General features: G+C 34.7%; 2 long non-coding RNA genes across 3 annotated transcripts in view; one reads left to right on the top strand and one right to left on the bottom strand.

Annotated features, from left to right (window-relative positions):
- The first annotated feature begins 1,932 nt into the window (after positions 1-1,932).
- LOC117314909 lies at positions 1,933-10,129 on the top strand. Of its 2 annotated transcripts, none has more exons than XR_004529631.1 (2): positions 1,933-5,204; positions 8,634-10,129. It is a non-coding gene; the product is annotated as an uncharacterized LOC117314909 (long non-coding RNA). The 2 variants fall into 2 exon arrangements; XR_004529632.1 differs by having other exon boundaries at positions 1,933-5,208.
- Positions 10,130-11,318: 1,189 nt separating this feature from the next.
- The window catches only part of LOC117314910, a 15,792-nt gene continuing 5,241 nt past the window's right edge, over positions 11,319-21,869 (bottom strand). The window contains exon 2 of the long non-coding RNA XR_004529633.1: positions 11,319-11,467. This is a non-coding gene — a long non-coding RNA (uncharacterized LOC117314910). The remainder of the gene's footprint in view (positions 11,468-21,869) is intronic.

The raw sequence follows: 21,869 nt of genomic DNA, 5'->3' as shown, positions 1-21,869 counted from the left end.
CACATACGCACACAAAACAAAGGTATACACATCGTTCACATTCACCTTCAACGTTATTCAGTGTTGTCTTCGATCGATATTAGTGATATATTTACAATATGACTTGATATTTTTCAACAAACACTTCAGAATGTATCAATATTTTACAGATATCTTTTAAAGAATGATATCCATGCTTTATTTCATGGTCTGCAGTACTCACTTGAGATAGCTCTATAATATACCTCTTTATACTTTCTTTATCAGATATACAACTACGTTTGTATTTTACTTGTAACGATGGAATGGTTCCTTGTGAAAATCTCAGAATGAATTGGCTTTCGTTGATGTTATCAACTATTTACGATAGGTCTTCTGTGTCTGGGCATGCCTCATTTCTATGGAGACTCTTACATCCATTTGACCAATACTTCATCTGGGCATGTTTGTTGTCATGATATCTGTTTGGTGTAAAGTTGTACAGGTGTAATATTGATCTACTACAATTTATTGTTTGTTTAGGGAGAAGGTAAGGTGACGATCGATGAACAATTGGAGCCCATATTCAGGCGTATATCATAAGAATTACACATGTCTAATGATAAACATGTTTGTATGTACCCACCACTGGCTAGGTAGTACAACATATAAACTAGATTGGGTCATATACACACAACCTGTTAAAATATTGTTAGTCAAAATTGGAGGTTTCTTGCACCGCAGCATGTATATCAGCATTGCATATTAAAATACTGGATGTCTGAAATAATTATGAACAAGATATTGAACCACATACTGATAATCAACATCAGATATTATAAGATGAGTTTCACGATAAGTTTTATAATGGAATTTGTGGCATTTTATTGTCACATACTTAAGGTACACCTGCTGATCCTGGCCATACACTGGCCGTTATCACAGTGACCACCTCGTAGCTGCACCTCACCTTTACCTGTAAATCAGAGAATGACATTCACCTGTTAACTGCAGAACGACCTTCACCTGAAAATGGCAGACTGACCTTCATCACTTTCAAGTGACCTTCACCTGCTGGTTGTTATGTTCGCCTGCTGATGACCTGCACCTGTTAACTTCAGAATCACCTTCATCTGTCACTGCAGACTGACCTTCACCTGTAAAATGCTGAATGACCTTCACCTGCTGGCTGTAGTGTTCGCCTGCTGATTTCACAATGACCACCTGCTGGCTTCACAGTGCTCACAAACCGATATCACAATGACTTGAAGCCCCTGTACTGTGTAGTAACTTCACTTACTATATATCCTCTCACTACCACCTATAACTCTCCCCATACTGCATTGTGAATTTAACCAACACTCTCCATCAGGCTTTGCCGGCTAATTACAACAACCCTAATTGTGAATTCTGCTTTGGACCACATCAGCTATCCTGACACCTTGAGACATCCACTTGTTGACCCCGATGACCCTAATCTTCTCTGATACTGTTCGATTTTCCAAATTCCTGTAGATCAGCATTATTTATCTTGGCTTCAGTGTACAAATCTGTTGGTTAGGACTTTGTGTTAAATGTTTGGCTTAATTCATCGCACTCTTGTTAATTTTGCATTGCACTTTGAAATTAATTCACCTGGATTCTAATTTTGGCATGGTTGTTATATGTATAAAGTATAGCCTAATAATGTTTTAGTAGCAAAAAAATGTTATAACATTTGGAAGAAAACAAAATGAATATATGATTGACCTTAGCTTAATTTAACATTAATTTATTTGTAAAAGTATAATAATTGGTCCTTCTGCTTTGATGGTCTTTAAAAATTCTAACATCTTAAGGCACCCTTTTGTATATAGTAATATCTCAAACTAATATGAGGGAGTGTACTTTATTTAGAATCATTTCCCTTGTTCAGATGTGTCAGTTTGTTTGGAATACCTATCTCGATATGTCCCAAACAATTGCCATTCTTTAAAATCAAAGCACCTCATATAATTCGTGAAACCTGAGGTCCGTATTTTAAAATTTAGATGTCCTTTTGTTGATTTGTGATACCAAAGCTAGGCCAGAGCAATTTTCGAAATAAGATAATAATATTCAAAGATAATATGTTTAAAAATAGGCAGAATTCATCTTTAAGAATTGAAAGTAAAGTCAAATTACTAATTGGAACATTAACCGTGATTCTAAAATTTTAAGAATCCATGATGATTAACTTAACTTGAATTCCTGATCAACATTGAAATGTTTAAGGTACCTACTAACACATTGACTGTTTTTCTGTTTTACTTATCAGCATCTTAATGATCTTGACTCCTCCTTGACCTATGACTCCGACGACTCCTCGTTTGTCACGAACAGCGAGATCTCTACATTTTCTATGCATGAAGATCTCTTCTCTCCTGGTTTCCATGGTGATGGTGTACATCGTATCCCCCCTGATGTGACCGCTACTAACCCTAAGTTTCATAAACCTGTTCCGACTACTAACACTCCACATGTGACAATTCCATCTAAGCCAGGAGGTCTCATCAACTTTCTCAGCTCGGGAAACTCCCCTTCAAAGCAGTCAATTGACACTCATCAAACAAAAGGCGTTAGTTTTAAAGTTGAAACTGTTGGAAGTCCACGCAAGACAGGTTTTGTCAACTCACCTGAGAACAGTTATCTGCGGCCACAGAAATCGACGGGAAGCAAGGTGTCCGCATTTTCTAGGTTTAGGAAGTTGAGTACTGGCGATGGTAAGGTTGGAGTGCCTGAAAAGTCTGGTAGGTCAGACAGGGGAATGAGTGTGGGAACGTTCAAACCGATTCAGCACGAGACATCCTTACATAGACCAGTCAGTCTCAAGGACTTCAGGACACTGTCGAACTCACCACTGTTTGACGACCAGTCGAAAAGAAACCGTACAATGTCTACTTCCCCACAGTCAGACAGACAGACCAAAAAACATTCAGAGGATATGGACAGGGAATCAACATACCTGTAGAAATTTAAATTGGAGCTTTGGTTCACAGGATCAGTACCTGATTACTTGCAATGATTGTTTTAGTGATTTTAGTGGAATTATGCATCTTCCGTTTTTTCTCTCTTCTTTTTCAAGAGTTATGTCCTTTTTAGTTTTGATGAATTTACGTCCCCTTCTATGATATCCTGAAAATTTGAAGGAAAGGTGTTATGTTATCATCATTGTATATTGCAGTCCCTCTGTAATTAACGTTAACACAGAAACTGTTGATTTTGTATCCAGCATATAATAGAATGGTCCCGTTTTTCTTTGTGATCACAGAAACTGCTTGTGATATATTGTTTTTGTAGCATTTAACTTGGTATCTTTTCCTAATAGATAAAAACTGCACAGTAGAGCACGCATTTTCAAGTTGTAAGTAGAGACGTAATTTGTTCAGTAATGCAGATGTTCAGATATTTGATTGATGATATAATAAATACGATTCCTAGTATACTGAGGACATAACAGAAAATAGGATATGCAACTTTTTTATTATTCTTTCAAGCAGTATGATTCATAGACATATATTCTGAGAAAAGATTCACTGTTAAAAAATACACATTGTGTACTGTACATGTGATGTTATTGTAGTATTGTATGTACGCATGTTAATTTGTACTGGAGATTCATATGATTATTGTATCTATACATCCAAATATAAAAATTAAGATTTCTGAAGTTGACATATACGTATGTTGACTTTATTGTAGTGTTCGTGAATGTTCTCCGTCAATTACTGTTAATTAAGAAATTGGACATATTTGCTTATGAATTAAAAGAATCATCCGATTTAAGTAGGGTGTTCAAATCATTTGTAGTCGGGCATCTCATTCATCATTCATAGATAATCTTGGTATCTGTTACACAACACATTGCTCTCTGGTACACAACACATCGGGCATACTTGGACAAACTATGTCTGGTACACAACACATCGGGCATACTTGGACAAAATATTTTTGACACGTCCTGGGGGTGAAAATTTCACCTGAAGTGAACACGAAGAACATCGACACGGAACACTGTTCATGGAACAAATTTTTGCACTTTTCATTTGGCAAGGAAAAGAAGAACAAAGTTGGTTATTCACACATTGTAATGGCAAAAGTGTCCACTTCATATACAATTTATCACTGATATAAAAGAATAATTTCAACAAGCTTCTGGCACACTAATGGTTTATGAAATCGTAAATTTTACGTCTGAGTTTTTTAAATCATCTTTAAATGCATTTTGTCAAAACCTGATTAATAAAACAGAGGTACTAGAAGTTTATACAGATTTGTATTTTTATTGACTTATTGAAAACATGTTCTCTATATTTTGAATAATTGTCCCAAGTTCTGAGTATGAATACAGGGATTTGCTGTTTCTGTCTGTAGTATATACTCACTATATGAACATGTATTCAGCATATGAATGAAAAAAAAAAAAAAAAAAACATTTTTCACTAACGCATCTCTCCTATATCTATTCCGATCCAATACAAAATATTCATCGTGACAGTCTTTTACATATCGGGCCAGTTACGAGATTAGATATGCTAAATCACTCAAAGATAACATTTGTTTCTGCAACTCCTGATCATTATGATATTTTGTGATACTGACATGTTAACAGAATCTGATAATGGTATTAACGAACCAAGTACCACAATGTATGGGAATTTCAAATCTAATGAAAAAATCTAGAACTATGGATATAGATGAACATTAGAAAGTATTGTACTTCAGAAGTGAAAAAGTGCACTTACCTTGAGATATTTGGTCCAAGTCATGGTGATGAGTGCTGAACCTCCGGACAGATACACAGATTCCACTGAAATACATACGTATCACCAAATGTATAAATAAGTTTTTATTATGCTCCCAGAACATGGATTGAACATTTTGCCTCTAGTGATCATTCAGGTAATCTTTTGAGAAACGTTTATGTGAACCTACATTGGAGCAAAACTGTTTATAGATATCCCATCAAATGCAGCATTACTTTTCTGAAATCATATCCATCTGAACTTGACTTCATATCATGGAAGCTATTTGGAAGGTATCAAAAAACAACAAACAAATCCTAGGGAAGGACCCTGAAAATAAATATTAACAAAATAATGGTTGAGTGATCTCTGGATAACGTACAGAAAATAAAATTGGTATCAAATTCAAATAGTAAGTGCTGTTTATTCTAAATTATTTGTTTTCAGTCCTAGAAGAACAATATTCTTCAAAGATCTGCCTGTGTTGGTATTGGTTTTGATTTATAAATAGTTTGTTTTTATCTATTCATTGTAAATTGTGGGGAAACATGGTCTAACTCTATATGCCTGATACCATGTCTGATTTTACGACATTTTTGTAATTTTAAGGGTGTTTTATTCCTTTCAAGGGCAACTGGACCCTAAGGGCCACCGGCGCTTTACAGTCTTTAGCTAAAGATGGCTTCTGACCAAAGTTACAAAAAGTATTCATCATTCTTGTCTTGGTTCGTTTTGAACACTATTTTGAATTTGAGTTGTCATTGAATGAATTATCATCGAATGATAGCTTCAAACTATTAAGCTTTAAGTTGTTGATACATGTAAAATGCACATACAACAAATCTAAAAAAGACAAGGGGCATCTTTTCAAATACCTTATTTCGCGGGGTCTGATCTAGAAATGACTTTTAATTTGCGGATGATGAACTATTCGGGTCATGGGCATCAGCAAGATTCCTATATCGGTAACTGATAGGTTGGTTGCCAGTCGAAGGTGTTATTTACGTACAAATAATTCGAAAGACTTTGGGTTTGACTCTCCTCAAGTATTAACGCGAAAATAAATCCCTCGCGAAATATAATTGATTTACAGTATCATCATTTACGTGACATTTAACCCTTTCAACCCTAATAAACTTCAGTAGACTCTGCCATTCTTTCATAATTTGAAGTGTAATATGGTCAGTAGTGGTGAAAGGGTTAATATGATACATTTCCATTAGCGTTTAGCATGCTCATTGATCCCATTTGCAGGGTCAACGTGAATTCATCTGTCAAAATTTCTCTTATGTGGTAGAAACGTCCGTGGAGGGGAGCACAGATCAAAAGAAGAAATATTACTTGAGTAGGGGTATGCAAATATTGTACACATTAATGAAGAAAGCCTGCTCTAGTTAGAAATATAAGGTTTACTTACGATAAAGGGCGATTTTAGGCCATGTCTCCCCAGGAATTCGTATCAATGCTAGGTGGGTAAGGGTTTATATTTCTGTATTTCTGTATCTGAAAAACTACAGTGGGATCTCATTAATCAACGGATATTGTTTGGAAATGAATAACAAAGTCTCGTGGATGAAAAAAAAAAAAAAAAAAGACAAGCAAACAAAACGAGATGGCAATAAAATATTTCTGTTCCATAAAGTGGTGTTCAGGAATCAATACTTTCCAAATCATCTGATTGCAAGTTAATGAGATACCATTGTTTGTACATTGGAACCTTGTTTATTAAAATATTCTGATCGATAATCTCCCTTGGCGGAATACGACATGTAATTTTAAAAGGCAACACAAAATCAACATTCCCCTGCATATTATGAGAATGATGTAATATTTAAATTGCCAGTTTCCATTGTACTCGTGGTTTTGAAGATACTAATAGAATTGTCTCCCTTGTTATTATGTCCCCTTGTATATATTCACTGTTAGATGTCATCAACTAACTTCGTGGTGGACACAAGATTATGTTATTTGTGTAGGGGTGTAAGATGAAATCAAATCAGTCCTCCATTGGAGATATATGTTAGGTTGAAAATAAATGTCATTAATGCTCTGGGTTAAGTTTTTTCTATTGGTGTGTAATTAGTATTTAAAACCTCAAACAAGCAGAAGGTGGTAGGACTTTATTAATAAATGTACCTTTTCTGCGGAGGTGTACAGTTTGACCAAATAAGTCATATTTTAATGTTAGATGTGATTTGAAAAAGAAAAAAAATATCCAAGTTATTGAGATTTTTGAAAAAAGAAAAAGTATTTACCTTAATATTGGTTTAGTATAATGGATGTGTTGGTGAGGATCCCCTGGTCTTACCCATCATTTCCTCAACATCTACATTTTTGTCTTTCAAATTAAGGTTTTATGAAATAAGGTTTTATGAAATAAACAGATTTCACTTAAATTATGAAGAAGACAATAAAAAGAAGTACGTCAATCATATGAACAATCAACTGGTCATTATTTTTAATTTGAAAAAAAAGTTTTAAGTAATGTATGTTGCTAGACCAGAGAGCTTCCACGAGCTGGACAGCATGGTAAGGTTGTCTGAGAGAACAGATTAAACAGAAGCATTGCATGGCATATCGAAAAATAAGATATTTACGAAAGTTGATTCAATTATGACACCTTTTAAAACACGTGGCCTTGATATGCATGCGAATCGTGCAAAGGAAGTTATAACATGCTTTGTTTGTAAAAGCATTGGAATGCTTCAAATCGACAACCTTGTTTAGAACTTGACAAGGGACCTATGTGTGTAAGTTTGAAGTTATGTTCTGAAGCTTTCGTTTTGGTATATTTATGAAAGTTTTTGAGGTATACATTATGTATTTTTATGATAAAATGTATTAGAGTGAAAACAATATTTAAAATATGTCTTTAGTTTCTGCGATGCTTGTCTCTTTAGTAAAGCCATATTCAATTAACTATTTCCAAGTTTACATTTTTTTATCTCCAATATTTTCTATTGCAAGGATACACGTGTTCCCGAATTTTCAGCTTACTATTGAAAAGAAGCTATCAGTTACACATAATATATTATCTTCCTTAAATGTAAACTACTATTTCAGATAAAACTGCACTTCATTCGCACAGCATTTAAAAAGATTCAACACTGCACAATTGCTTTAATGTTTACTAAATGAAATGTTTTGCATACTTTTATTTGTAAAATAAGATTACATCCCCCGTTTACCATATAGGGTATAATATTGAGATACATTTATTAATCAATTTTAAAGAATTCCACGTACAACCGAAATTGTAAGCTAACTGTTCAAGTAATGTTAGCGACTATCGTTTTAGAATTGAACAGTTTCAGTTGTAAAATTTTAAGTACAGCTTTTAATGGAATTCGATGGTATGTATTGTTACTGTATTGTTCCAGTGTATGTACATCTGTTTAAAACTTTATATCAACGCCAATTCATTTGCTTTCCAGTTAGCAGCATGCTGCTCTACTTTTTATATATCATTTTCATCTCGTTCAGTTTTAGATAATTGCTAATGTTTTTTTATTCAGCACATTATCTTGTATATTATTATTTTATTACACAAATTGAAGTAATGTGCTTGCATGAGATATTTGATTTTAGCTGATAAAAGTTTTCACCAATTTATTACTAACAATGAACGTAATAAGCACAGACGTTTAAGATAATCTTTTAGCAGAATGTTTATAAATGATTGGTTAGTTTTGCATGCCAGTTACAAGTTATTTGAAATATATTACGTTACAGTTTGTAAATGGAAATTTAATGGAAATAACAGTGAATGTTTATACAAAAGCTAAATTTGGCGGATCAAATTACCGATGACGTTTGTCATATAAGAACTCAATCCAATATGTTAATTACTTGCTACTGTTTAGTTATGAATTGAATCAATATTATAATAGGTGGTTTTTTGTCAATTTGCAGACGCACCTGTAGCAGAAAAATGAAGGCACACAAAACAAACGTTCCAAGGAAGATCTTCACAAGTGGTAACTAACTGTAACTATGGTAACAAACTATCATTAATATCCACTGACAATTTTTGTATGTCGTGGTAATAATGGCTTTTGTGATAACCAGACGGAAGTGAAAACAATTTACCACAAAGACTTCTAACCATTGGACTCCCGCGGAAATGTTGTAACCACAGCGACAACAAACAACAACCTAGTGGTTTACTATAGTAAATGTGTCATCTTCCTCCTAGCTGTAGACTGTGATTCACTTTTAAGACTTTCCACCCCTATTGTGTAGAATAGACTCAACCATAATTGGGGAGGAGCCATAATGATCAATAGCATGTTTTATAACGAACACACGGACTCTCCCATTAATAGGGATTTTATTTTTATTTATGGTTGCCATTGTGATTCTTCTGACGACTGATGATTTTTGCATTTAGAGACAATGTCAAATGCTCTTGGGGTCCATTAACACGTGTCTGTAGCAAGATTACTTTGTCTTTGTGACTAAAGGCAAGAGTGGAGATTTGAGATTTGATATATCTATGTTTCAATATAAGCTGTTTGAGGACTGTTTCTGTATGAATTATTAGTATGAAATATCTGCTAACGTACGCTGTGTAAAATAAGCAAATAATTTGATTGGTTTTCATCCAGTAACCATGAGTGTCACATGACCTACAAAGGATCATTAAGGATGTGTATGTGCTGTATTGCATACACTTTATTTGAAGACTGAGGCGTGTTACTAAATAAATTGTTCCACAATTGGTATATTTTATAATATAGAATAAACAAGTTGATAAGAACATATTTACCGACACATTTACAAAAAGGGTTTTAAGAAATTTAGTGGAAATGTCAAGTTGGATGGTTGAATGTTGCGTTTGATACTTTAATGTGAATACATTACCTCTAGAGTGATAGAATGCACTTCAATCTAACTCCACTGATTTCTAAGATTCATGATTGGTCCAGTTACTCACACAATTGCATAAAATATCATTACGATGATTAATGTGTCAATTTTGTTTTGAATATGACAATTTCTTAGACTTGAGTCAGTGACTGAATTTGACTTTTTTCTGAATTCGATTTTGTCACTTAAATATTGTTTATCAAAAGAAATTTGAAATATTGAGAAACCTCTTCTCTATTTCTTTTACAATGAAATATAAAGCTACTCATCTCAGCATGGACACATCTTATACTCCCTCTCCTTCAGGTGCTTCTGGTTCCACTCACTACCAAAACCTGTCTTACAATATGGAATCATTCTTACATACCATTTTATGTATATGCGATATTCCATTTTAGTATATTTATATTCAACTGAAAGAGTAGGGCATTGTTATTTTTCAACGTTTTCATAAACAGTCGCTGAAGGTATTGTGCGAGAAATCATCTGTTAAAAATGTTGACACAGAAATCAAGAAATGTAAAAAAAAAAAAAAAAAAGGACAAGAAACATGTAAGAACATATTGTACCAAGAAGCCAGACAAAGGAAATTCCAACAGTCACAGAAAAGTCTAAAGCATCATAAGTATATGTGACATTGTTCAATGAGCAAACCATTCTCGAGTCGCTATGAGCTGTTTATACCGATGGAATTGCTTTAGTAAACTGTTTGTGTCAATGGCGTTGCTCTAGCAAACTGTTGATATTATTGACATTGTTCTAAACCATTATGTATTTTCATATTTCATATCCTGTCGTTTGTCTTTCATGAATTATTTTCTTACTAAATTACCGATGTCACAATGTTGTATGTTGTTGTGTTGTTGAGGCTCATCAAACCATTCATCTATATTTATGAGATTTTGTACATTTAAGGCGGAATTTAATGCAACTCATGAGAATATACAAAAGATAGACCTACCTTCTGTTTGCTAAATTAAAAACAAAACATACACTGTGGTCATCTTTCTATTTTCGTTTTTCATTTGATTTAGAATTCTGAAAGAATTGAAGTGTGTACCTACCGATCATTCTAGATGTAGTATTTAGTACATATCGTGTGTGTAAAACAACAGCAAAATTTCACACGGAAGGTTTGAGAGATACACGGAAATTATGACAAAGAATAAGTCAAATTGTAGACAATTGTCGAATTTTCGGAGAGATCCGGCATATATACATACACTGTAAGTATAAGGTTGTCAAGATAATAGATACGTTGTTAACTTCATGGATACAATCATATCTCTATCTTTACAAATCCAAACAATCTGACAAAAAGTCATATTGAATACATTGCTATTTGTAGCTGTGTCTATTGATAAATTTGATATGTTGTGTAGGCAAGCACAGCTTCACCAGTGGTCTTTGTTAGTGTTCGGTCAATATAAGGAAACAGTGATATCAAAAGATCATCTTTATCACTACTGGTAGGTTTTATAAATAATAAATGCGATAAAGTGTGGATAGAGAATCACTAACAATGTTGTGATGAGTCTATTTTGATTTGATGGCCCGGATTATGTAATTCAGACGTTAAGGTTAATCGTATTTCGTTATTAAATTGCAGTTTTGATTTCTTTACGAAGAACATATATAAATAATTCATTTGAAGGTTTTGCTTTAGACGTGTTACTAGTATTTAATTCTATGCTTCATTGTATTAAATTTCTGTCTGGTAGGTTTTTAAAAAAAAACAATATTGTATGTGATTAGGTCTAACACCCGTTCCATTAAGTGACAAGACGGTGATATGTTGAAAGAACGAGAGAACAGTAGATGGTAAATATAAAAAAATAAAAAAAAAGCCTATCTAATGACATATAGTGATCCGGAACCTATAGGTTGGTATAAAGGACATCCGAAATGTAATGCCTACGACATTCTGCTACTGTGTAAAAGGATACCAGGTTTCGAGATGCCTAGATTATGAACAAGGCAGTCTATGTTACGTTGTATTTCTGTAAGCCTCGCTACTGTCAGAATGATAATAATATTTCTCACAGGAACAACAAGTATAGATTAGATATATGCCACATAGTATGTTTCAAGTTTGATATATACTACGTGGTATGTTTCAAATTTGATCTGAGCAAAAGCAAATGTTTTAAATTGGATTTTTGCTACAGCGTATGTTTCAACGTGTGATTTGTTGCCATAGAACGAAAATTTTCGACTTGTTCAATTTCCCTTGGACGTGGAGCTGGATATCGTCCGCAGAATTCATTGTCAGTCTGATATTATAATTATTTTCAGTCTTGTGTGATTGAACTCTGTACTTGTACTAATCAATGATACCTACAGTAGCATTATATGTCCACACTTTTTTATTACGTGTATAAACATAATAGATCATAATGAAACATATTTATGAATTAGTAGATTTAAAAAGATAACTATTTTTCCATATGTGATAAAAAGAACTCTCAAGTGATTTCGAGCTTCACCTAACCCTAGTTCTATGTTGTCATCTGACATGAATTATAGTTAAGGGATAGATCATATTTTACCATTTTTGGGACTGGTTTTATGAAATATGCATGTTAGTGGAATTGTAGGCAGGCAAATTGATTTGAACGTTGTAACGATGTGTATGGATGATATGGGTCACTCTACGATCTGATTAATATCCAGTATTTGACCTTTTATCAAAGACAAATATTACCTTCACGTTTTCCTGGTAATGTTTTCAAGTCCGTTAGGTTACAGCCGTACATTACGGACTGATCTGCACGTTGTCAGTATATCTGTGACAGGGTGTTGTGTCACGTGTCTAGATACTGTATCTCAGTGTGTTGACAGTATACACCAATCATTCGTGACCATGCATGGCTGTCGCGACGACTTGCACCTCTAAACACACAGAGACGTTAAGTAAAATACTTACGTAGAATTCAGATGATTACTTATGACTTTACACCATTGACAATTTGGACAATTTAGTTATCAGTCTTAAAATTTAATATGAAATTCAATAGTTAATGTTGATACTTAGAATGATCCAAATGCCGGAAATTGGGCAGGTTTTGTCGAGTTTCATTTGTTGGCGAAATAAATCGTTGGGATGCAGGTTATTAACTTATTGGTTAATAAAATCATATAAATCGCCATCTTTATCCAGTTAAAGTTATTATTTCATTGCTTCATTGATCGCACTAAAGGTATTTAGTTGGTGACAATTTTCAAAAGGACGATTTGAACCTGTTACAATACTGAAAATATTGATTATGTTCATTTTATGTTTTTAAACAAAAAATATGTTATTGCAGAAGATTATTTTCGTGTTTGTACCTGTATCCTGCTTTCACTTTCTCTGTTTTCGCAATACTTATAACCGATTTATCGTCACCGCAAAGGTCTAAGAAGCATAACACTGACATACAGGATGCAGCAAATTTAGAGCTTGATATTGATCATATCGTAGAGTCCTTGTGTAAATGAGGTTGAATGGAAGTAGGAACTATTTTGTATGCACATCATTGAATATACAATGTAGTTAACGAATGAACTCATGAATAAAATGGCTGATTCAATATCATGTATTCATATTAAATTATGATGACAACTATATTACATGTTGAGTTGTGTTTTTGTTTGTATGTAATCATTAGAGTCTAGACATTATAAAATGACAATTGAGTGAAGGAAATAATTCTCTGAAGATTTTGATTTAATTTTTCTTCATAAAAAAATTAATCATCTTTACAAAAAAAACTTATGTTCGTGTATCAGATGCATGTATTTCGCATTGATAATCTATATCCTAATAAGTAACTGAAATCTTACTGTAAGCATATTGTGATGGATGCCGCCGGTGATCTTAGCAGTCGCAGACTGTACGTGTTAATACTAATGATATCAAGTGTTTGGGCTGGGAACATTTTGGTAAAGTTAGAAATCTGAGGTTACTAACGGACTAATTAGATATCAATATGAATGTTTTAACACCGAATTGAAACATGATGTAATGCTAAAATTTGTTTCTATCAACGTTTCAAATGATGTTATAAGTTAGCTGGTATTTAACATTAGAAGTTATAACTATATTTTGATTCGGAAAGTGACTGAATCATCATAGTTAGATATTAGTACCTACCGTCTGTAGTGAACAGTTAATATTTCAATCTTTTGCTGCTGTGAGTTGCTCTACTAAACTTTTATCCAAACACCTTACTATTCTTAGTACAATTGATACAGGGATGTAGATGTATTGGGATTTATAAGAACTACAAGGAGCTATTTTTCTTTCCAAACGTTTGATTTCCCCGCTCTATAATTACCTTTCCCCTTTCCAAACATAAGGAACGCATTCGTCCTCTTACAGATTACGTGTTAATGTCCGTTTTCTTCGTTGTTTTTAAATGATTTCCATGTTGATGTAATCTATTAGCCGAGTTTGATATTGAATATGTTAACATTATCACACATACAACAAGCGAGACACGTGTCGTTGATAATTAGATTTATTATGTACAAATGTATCAAATATATATGGACGGATATAATAAATAGTCGTATCCAGCCGTAACAATGACTGAGTAACCAAGCATATTAACAACGCCGCAGCATATAGCTGGGCCTCCATAGTGTTCACAATATACATGTATAGTGTACAGTTCTCCTGCATAAACTTCAACTCAATGCTCAAGTACTATACCGCCAGACATTACTATCACTCATGTGTTCGTGAAGATCAATATAGTCTGGATATGGCTGTTTAGGGCTGCCATAGCTCACCAATAGCTCATAGTCGTATATATGTGGATGTGGGCGTAGATATTGGCATGGAGCTACAATATACAAATAATATACCCTATAAGAGTATTTCCTAAGCATGATAAGCGTCACATGATAAAATTACGTTCATTTGATACAACCACGACAATACACATCACCGCTCTCGATATCACGTACGCTCATCTGTTGGCTCGCTATTGTCAACAACTCGCCACGCGCGAGCTTTTACATCGGTACAAACATGGTATGACTTGCCGTGACTGCATTTAGAGTTCACATCTTGATACCTCAAACATGTCTGCCCACCTGCCTTACCTTTGTGTCCTGCGCATGCGTTCTATCTTGCCTAAGCTACCACGGGAAATCGGCGCGAAATATAATAGCATAGCATAACATACTTACACAAAGTATATAGACTTCAAAGTGGTATGTGAGACACTGGTCAAAACGGCCGTCATGTTTTCTCAACGAACCACAATCTAAACAAACACTTCGAAGACCTTCACAATTACTGATTATTCAAGGTAACGGTCATGTCACGGATTGGAATGTCCAGGGATGGGATTATTCCCCATCCCCGAAAGGGTTACCGTCACACTTCTAATGTATAAAAATGTATTGAAAATAAAGCATGTGCGTGCGTTCCTTTCAAGTATCTGGTTGATACAGACCTAAGAATGCCCGGATGTTGATACCGATGACGAACCAGAATAGGTAAGCCATGATTACAACTCAATGAAACTAGAAAACTAGGATATCTTCATTTCCCAATGACGATTTTGGGTCGTGTGTTTCTGGTCTGAAAGGCAAATCACTTTCTTGCCGGCGTGTAAATACATTCATTGTTTTGCATTGGCGATCTAGTTTTGTACTGCATCAGACTTCAATGCATTTTCATTTTGTGAATTGTTTAGCATTGTTATACACGAATGTAAACAGTTACACCAGTGGAAGAGCCGCTTTATGTGCTAATAAAAATGCCAGTGTAATACAGTATCTCGAATGCGAAACTGGACACCAGTAGTCACAGAAAACGAAGTGTCGATTTTACATTGTTAAACACATGTGTCAGCAATATGCTTTATCGAGCGCAGGGCCACATTACCATCGTAAGGTTTCCCTTTGACTCATAATATGTAAGACAAGTTCGGAGGTCGAATGCCGCCAATTTTCAAATCAATGTTTCTCTGCTTGTTTTTATCAGAATGTACATCCCCTAAACGCCAGTGCGACTATCGAATACAATATTTCAAGAGCAATGCGCATGTCCTCACAAATCCTCGACTAGAATGCACATCGGTACACTTTTCTCGAGCTCTGCACATCTCGGCTATTGGACTGCATCTCATTTATACGGTCACAGGGTTTCGGTTTTAGATTTGGGAAACATATGACATCTATAAATAATCGCAAGATGAAAAACCCCAACATTTCTTTTCAATATAAAACCTTACAAAATCGAATTTTACACGATTCCATTCAGAGTGTTTATAAACACTGAATTTTTAGTGCGCTCGTTTCTTCTGAAAGCGAGTCCCTGTGTCTCGAGTGACCAAATCACACAAATATAATACCAACACCGCGCTTTAACTTCGTAGTTATAGGTGTATGCTTAAGTTTTCATTATAAAATATCAGAAACGTTTGTCTTACATGAGTATAACATTGTTACAAAATGACGCACTTACGTCATACCGTTGTGACCTATCTGACGGCGAGATTTTTTTATTCGGTTAACGTATATATAACGATTGTCTGTTGCCTGCATGGTACATGATCTGCTTCATTTGCACGTGGTTCACTTCCCTTCGCCAGTCCATGTACGAAACACGATTGGCAATTAATCCTGAAATACATGTAAAAGAAAACACACAACAAAACATGGAAACGAAAACGACATCGACAGCATTACCGATTTCCATACTGCAAATTCCGACACGAACTTGGCCGAGATGTGTTCTTACAGCTTCATTTAAAATGTGTCTTTATCCTTTACAATGAATAAATAGCTTGGTATTGACTATCTGTATCGGACTTAAGTAATCGGCGACAGAAAATATATTATGCATGAAAAGTCTGCTTCTAACACACAAACTTTTGGACAGAAGTTTATTTTTTTTTTCAAATATTGTACCGATCTCTATACAACAGAAACCCGTGTAAACCGGTCAATTATTCTTGTCGGGTTATACTGTATACAGCACTATAGTTTAACTCTCTCCCTTGTTCAATAGTGGACGCTACGCTGTACATAATAGCTATACATGAACGAAACTGATAGAACATTTCGAGAAGGAAATACTCCTCAAAAAACAATATTGTGCGCAAAGACATCAGATCAAATATATTCTTAAACAGCAATAAGACGGACGGAATACACGTTTACTGTTATCGATTTCAAGCAAAAGTAGCATTATCATAATTAACATTCAGTAGTCAAAATTATATGATCGATCCTGTATATGAATCGCACGGTAAGGCAGTGATGATTTTAACTTTCGATATCATTTAAACATATTTTTTATTGTTAACTATAACAACTTGAATATGACACAAGTTATCTCAGCTTAGAAACGTCTTTTCTCAATAATCAGTACGCACATAATACGATATCTTGTCGAGAGCGACAATACTCACACGATACGGTTTAATTATTCCTCTACACGAAACGTGAAATGTTCGAGTTACCTCCCTTAGAACAGTAACCGAGACATTAACAATGGAATGGGAAATCCCAGCACCTGGATTACTACGCATTCTATTTCTGGTGGGAACGTATGTAACACCTAACCATTCATTCTCAAATCGCAAACTCGTATCAAAATCATATTACAAACGTTAATTCCGCCGGAAAACCTACGCAAGCCTCAGTTATCCATTCGTATTTTAGGGACTTGAATCGGGTAAAACACCATCTCATTGGCCGCCCCTACCTTTTCCTCTTTTCCCGCAAACAATTCAAATTATCCAAAATTTAACAGTTAAGATGTTTTTTCTTTAATCTCACACATACGGACACAAAACAAAGGTATACACATCGTTCACATTCACCTTCAACGTTATTCAGTGTTGTCTTCGATCGATATTAGTGATATATTTACAATATGACTTGATATTTTTCAACAAACACTTCAGAATGTATCAATATTTTGCAGATATCTTTTAAAGAATGATATCCATGCTTTATTTCATGGTCTGCAGTACTCACTTGAGATAGCTCTATGATATATCTCTTTATATTTTCTTTATCAGATATACAACTACGTTTGTATTTTACTTGTAACGATGGAATGGTTCCTTTTGAACATCTCAGAATGAATTGGCTTTCGTTGATGTTATCAACTATTTACGATAGGTCTTCTGTGTCTGGGCATGCCTCATTTCTATGGAGACTCTTACATCCATTTGACCAATACTTCATCTGGGCATGTTTGTTGTCATGATATCTGTTTGGTGTAAAGTTGTACAGGTGTAATATTGATCTACTACAATTTATTGTTTGTTTAGGGAGAAGGTAAGGTGACGATCGATGAACAATTGGAGCCCATATTCAGGCGTATATCATAAGAATTACACATGTCTAATGATAAACATGTTTGTATGTACCAACCACTGGCTAGGTAGTACAACATATAAACTAGATTGGGTCATATACACACAACCTGTTAAAATGTTGTTAGTCAAAATTGGAGGTTTCTTGCACCGCAGCATGTATATCAGCATTGCATATTAAAATACTGGATGTCTGAAATAATTATGAACAAGATATTGAACCACATACTGATAATCAACATCAGATATTATAAGATGAGTTTCACGATAAGTTTTATAATGGAATTTGTGGCATTTTATTGTCACATACTTAAGGTACACCTGCTGATCCTGGCCCCATACACTGGCCGTTATCACAGTGACCACCTCGTAGCTGCACCTCACCTTTACCTGTAAATCAGAGAATGACATTCACCTGTTAACTGCAGAACGACCTTCACCTGATAATGGCAGACTGACCTTCATCACTTTCAAGTGACCTTCACCTGCTGGTTGTAATGTTCGCCTGCTGATGACCTGCACCTGTTAACTTCAGAATCACCTTCATCTGTCACTGCAGACTGACCTTCACCTGTAAAATGCTGAATGACCTTCACCTGCTGGCTGTAGTGTTCGCCTGCTGATTTCACAATGACCACCTGCTGGCTTCACAGTGCTCACAAACCGATATCACAATGACTTGAAGCCCCTGTACTGTGTAGTAACTTCACTTACTGTATATCCTCTCACTACCACCTATAACTCTCCCCATACTGCATTGTTAATTTAACCAACACTCTCCATCAGGCTTTATCGGCTCATTACAACAACCCTAATTTTGAATTCTGCTTTGGGCTATCCTGACACCTTGAGACATCCACTTGTTGACCCCGATGCCCCTAATCTTCTCTGATACTGTTCGATTTTCAAAATTCCTGTAGATCAGCATTATTTATCTTGGCTTCAGTGTACAAATCTGTTGGTTAGGACTTTGTGTTAAATGTTTGGCTTAATTCATCGCACTCTTGTTAATTTGCATTGCACTTTGAAATTAATTCACTTGGATTCTAATTTTGGCATGGTTGTTATATGTATAAAGTATAGCCTAATAATGTTTTAGTAGCAAAAAATGTTATAACATTTGGAAGAAAACAAAGTGAATATATGATTGACCTTAACTTAATTTAACATTAATTTATTTGTAAAAGTATAATAATTGGTCCTTCTGCTTTTATGGTCTTTAAAAATTCTAACATATTAAGGCACCCTTTTGGATGGTAGCTATATAGTAATATCTCAAACTAATATGAGGGAGTGTACTTTATTTAGAATCATTTCCCTTGTTCAGATGTGTCAGTTTGTTTGGAATACCTCATCTCAATATGTCCCTAACAATTGCCATTCTTTAAAATCAAAGCACCTCATATAATTCGTGAAACCTGAGGCCCGTATTTTAAAATTTAGATGTCCCTTTGTTGATTTGTGATACCAAAGCTAGGCCAGAGCAATTTTCGAAATAAGATAATAATATTCTAAGATAATATGTTTAAAAATAGGCAGAATTCATCTTTAAGAATTGAAAGTAAAGTCAAATTACTAATTGGAACATTAACCGTGATTCTAAAATTTTAAGAATCCATGATGATTAACTTAACTTGAATTCCTGATCAACATTGAAATGTTTAATGTACCTACTAACACATTGACTGTTTTTCTGTTTTACTTATCAGCATCTTAATGATCTTGACTCCTCCTTGACCTATGACTCCGACGACTCCTCGTTTGTCACGAACAGCGAGATCTCTACATTTTCTATGCATGAAGATCTCTTCTCTCCTGGTTTCCATGGTGATGGTGTACATCGCATCCCCCCTGATGTGACTGCTACTAACCCTAAGTTTCATAAACCTGTTCCGACTACTAACACTCCACATGTGGCAATTCCATCTAAGCCAGGAGGTCTCATCAACTTTCTCAGCTCGGGAAACTCCCCTTCAAAGCAATCAACCGACACTCATCAAACAAAAGGCGTTAGTTTTAAAGTTGAAACTGTTGGAAGTCCACGCAAGACTGGTTTTGTCAACTCACCTGAGAACAGTTATCTGCGGCCACAGAAATCGACGGGAAGCAAGGTGTCCGCATTTTCTAGGTTTAGGAAGTTGAGTACTGGCGATGGTAAGGTTGGAGTGCCTGAAAAGTCTGGTAGGTCAGACAGGGGAATGAGTGTGGGAACGTTCAAACCAATTCAGCACGAGACATCCTTACATAGACCAGTCAGTCTCAAGGACTTCAGGACCCTGTCGAACTCACCACTGTTTGACGACCAGTCGAAAAGAAACCGTACAATGTCTACTTCCCCACAGTCAGACAGACAGACCAAAAAACATTCAGAGGATATGGACAGGGAATCAACATACCTGTAGAAATTTAAATTGGAGCTTTGGTTCACATGATCAGTACCTGATTACTTGCAATGATTGTTTTAGTGATTTTAGTGGAATTATGCATCTTCCGTTTTTTCTCTGTTCTTTTTCAAGAGTTATGTCCTTTTTAGTTTTGATGAATTTACGTCCCCTTCTATGATATCCTGAAAATTTGAAGGAAAGGTGTTATGTTATCATCATTGTATATTGCAGTCCCTCTGTAATTAACGTTAACACAGAAACTGTTGAGTTTGTATCCATCATATAATAAATTGGTCCCGTTTTTCTTTGTGATCACAGAAACTGCTTGTGATATATTGTTTTTGTAGCATTTAACTTGGTATCTTTTCCTAATAGATAAAAACTGCACAGTAGAGCGCGCATTTTCAAGTTGTAAGTAGAGACGTAATTTGTTCAGTAATGCAGATGTTCAGATATTTGATTGATGATATAATAAATACGATGCGTAGTATACTGAGGACATAACAGAAAACGGGATATGCAACTTTTTTATTATTCTTTCAAGCAGTATGATTCATAGACATATTCTGAGAAAAGATTCACTGTTAAAAAATACACATTGTGTACTGTACATGTGATGTTATTGTAGTATTGTATGTACGCATGTTAATTTGTACTGGAGATTCATATGATTATTGTATCTATACATCCAAATATAAAAAATAAGATTTCTCAAGTTGGCATATACATATGTTGACTTTATTGTAGTGTTCGTGAATGTTCCGTCAATTACTGTTAATTAAGAAATTGGACATATTTGCTTATGAATTAAAAGAATCATCCGATTTAAGTAGGGTGTTCAAATCATTTGTAGTCGGGCATCTCATTCATCATTCATAGATAATCTTGGTATCTGTTACACAACACATTGCTCTCTGGTACACAACACATCGGGCATACTTGGACAAACTAAGTCTGGTACACAACACATCGGGCATACTTGGACAAAATATTTTTGACACGTCCTGGGGGTAAAAATTTCACCTAAAGTGAACACGAAGAACATCGATACGGAACACTGTTCTTGGAACAAATTTTTGCACTTTTCATTTGGCAAGGAAAAGAAGAACAAAGTTGGTTATTCACACATTGTCATGGCCAAAGTGTCCACTTCATAAACAATTTATCACTGATATAAAAGAATAATTTCAACAAGCTTCTGGCACACTAATGGTTTTTGAAATCGTAAATTTTACGTCTGAGTTTTTTAAATCATCTTTAAATGCATTTTGTCAAAACCTGATTAATAAAACAGAGGTACTAGAAGTTTATACAGATTTGTATTTTTATTGACTTATTGAAAACATGTTCTCTATATTTTGAATAATTGTCCCAAGTTCTGAGTATGAATACAGGGATTTGCTGTTTCTGTCTGTAGTATATACTCAATATATGAACATGTATTCAGCATATGAATGAAAAAAAAAAAAACACATTTTTCACTAACGCATCTCTCCTATATCTATTCCGATCCAATACAAAATATTCATCGTGACAGTGTTTTACATAGCATCTAATGCCATATCATT

The sequence above is a fragment of the Pecten maximus genome, chromosome 17, assembly GCF_902652985.1.
Source record: "Pecten maximus chromosome 17, xPecMax1.1, whole genome shotgun sequence".
Classification (NCBI taxonomy): domain Eukaryota; kingdom Metazoa; phylum Mollusca; class Bivalvia; order Pectinida; family Pectinidae; genus Pecten; species Pecten maximus.
The sequence above is the reverse complement of the archived record's forward strand: the minus strand, read 5'-3'. Positions and strand labels throughout refer to the sequence as shown.